The sequence below is a fragment of the Humulus lupulus genome, chromosome 2 (assembly GCF_963169125.1).
Source record: "Humulus lupulus chromosome 2, drHumLupu1.1, whole genome shotgun sequence".
NCBI lineage: Eukaryota > Viridiplantae > Streptophyta > Magnoliopsida > Rosales > Cannabaceae > Humulus > Humulus lupulus.
In genome coordinates, this window is record NC_084794.1 from 192421670 (window position 1) to 192424169 (window position 2500).

The window sequence follows — 2500 nt, forward strand, 5'->3', positions numbered from 1 at the left end:
TAGCAGTAGTAGCAGCAGTAGTAGTAGTAGCAGTAGTAATAGTAGTAGCTGTAGTAGCAGTAGTAGTAGTAGTAGGAGGAGTAGTAGTAGCATTAGTAGTAGTAGCAGTAGCAGTAGCAGTAGTAGCAGTAGTAGCAGTAGTAGTAGGAGTACTAGTAGTAGTAGCATTAGTAGTAGTAGCAGTAGTAGCAGCAGTAGTAGCAGTAGTAGTAGCAGTAGTAGTAGCAGCAACAGCAGCAGCTGCAGCAGCAGCAGCATGAGCAGCAGCATGAGCAGCAGCAGCAGCAGCAGCAGGAGCCGCAGCAGTAGTAGTTGTAGTAGTAGTAGCAGCAGTAGTAGCAGTAGTAGCAGTAGTAGTAGAAGCAGTAGCAGCAGCAGCAGCAGCAGCAGTAGAAGTGGTGGTAATAGTAGTAGTAGCAGTAGTAGCAGTAGCAGTAGTAGTAGTAATAGTAGCAGCAGCTGCCGCAGAAGCAGTAGCAGTAGCAGTAGCAGCAGTAGTAGCAGTAGCAGCAGTAGCAGTAGTATAGTAGCAGAAGTAGCAGTAGTAGCAGTAGTAGTAGTAGTAGTAGTTGCAGCAGCAGCAGCAGGAGCAGCAGCAGAAGCAGGAGCAGCAGCAGAAGCAGGAGCAGCAGCAGGAGCAGTAGCAGTAGTAGTAGTAGCAGTAGTAGTAGTAGTAGCAGTAGTAGCAGTAGCAGTAGTAGCAGTAGTAGCAGTAGCAGCAGTAGCAGTAGCAGCAGTAGAAGTAGCAGTAGCAGTAGCAGTAGCAGTAGCAGCAGCAGTAGCAGCAGCAGCAGCAGTAGCAGCAGTAGCAGCAGTAGCAGTAGCAGTAGCAGCAGCAGCAGCAGCAGCAGCAGCAGCAGCAGCAGCAGCAGCAGCAGCAGCAGTAGCAGTAGCAGTAATAGTAGTAATAGCAGGAGCAGCAGCAGTAGTAGAAGCAGCAGCAGCAGTAGTAACAGTAGCAGCAGCAGGAGCAGTAGCAATAGCAGTAGCAATAGCAGCAGTAGTAGCAGTAGCAGTAGCAGTAGCAGTAGCAGCAGTAGTAGCAGTAGCAGCAGCAGCAGCAGTAGCAGCAGCAGTAGCAGCAGCAGTAGCAGTAGCAGCAGTAGCAGTAGCAGCAGCAGAAGTAGTAGTAGCAATAGCAGTAGCAGTAGCAGTAGCAGTAGCAGCAGTAGTAGCAGTAGTAGAAGCAGCAGCAGCAGTAGCAGCAGCAGCAGTAGCAGCAGCAGTAGCAGTAGCAGCAGCAGCAGCAGCAGCAGCAGCAGCAGTAGCAGTAGCAGTAATAGTAGTAATAGCAGCAGCAGCAGCAGTAGTAGTAGAAGCAGCAGCAGCAGTAGTAGCAGTAGCAGCAGTAGCAGCAGCAGGAGCAGTAGCAATAGCAGTAGCAAGAGCAGCAGTAGTAGCAGTAGCAGTAGCAGTAGCAGTAGCAGCAGCAGTAGCAGTAGCATCAGTAGCAGTAGTATAGTAGCAGTAGCAGTAGCATCAGTAGCAGTAGTATAGTAGCAGTAGCAGTAGCAGTAGTCGCAGTAGCAGCAGTAGCAGCAGTAGAAGCAGCCGTAGCAGCAGTAGCAGTAGCAGTAGCAGTAGCAGTAGCAGTAGTAGCAGTAGTAACAGTAGCAGTAGTAGAGCAGCAGTAGCAGTAGCAGCAGTAGCAGTAGCAGTAGCAGTAGCAGTAGAAGTAGCAGTAGTAGTAGTAGCAGTAGCAGTTGTAGTAGCAGTAGCAATAGCAGTAGCAGTAGCAGTAGCAGTAGTAGCAGTAGTAGTACTAGTAGTAGCTGTAGTAGCAGTAGTAGCAGTAGTAGTAGCAGTAGTAGTAGGAGTATGAGTAGTAGGAGTAGTAGTAGCAGAAGTAGTAGCAGAAGTAGTAGCAGTAGTAGTAGGAGTAGTATTAGCAGTAGAAGTAGCAGTACTAGTAGCAGTAGAAGAAGTAGTAGTAGCAGTAGTAGTAGCAGTAGTAGCAGTAGTAGCAGGAGTAGCAGGAGTAGTAGGAGTAGTAGTAGCAGTAGTAGTAGCAGTAGTAGTATCAGTAGTAGCAGTAGTAGCAGTAGTAGCAGTAGTAGCAGCAGCAGCATCTGCAGCAGCAGCAGCTGGAGCAGCAGCAGGAGCAGGAGCAGCAGCAGCAGTAGTAGTAGTAGTAGTAGCAGTAGTAGCAGTAGCAGTAGTAGCAGTAGTAGCAGTAGTAGCAGTAGCAGTAGTAGCAGTAGTAGCAGTAGGAGCAGTAGTAGCAGTATTAGTAGTAGTAGTAGTAGTAGAAGTAGTAGTAGTAGCAACAGCAGGAGCAGGAGCAGCAGCAGCAGCAGGAGCAGCATCATTAGCAGGAGTAGTAGTAGTAGTAATAGTAATAGTAGTAGCAGCAGTAGCAGTAGCAGTAGCAGTAGCAGCAGCAGTAGCAGCAGCAGCAGAAGTAGCAGTAGCAGCAGTTGCAGCAGCTGCAGCAGTAGCAGCAGCAGTAGCAGTAGCAGTAGTAGTAGCAGTAGCAGTAGCAGTAGCAGTAGCAGTAGCA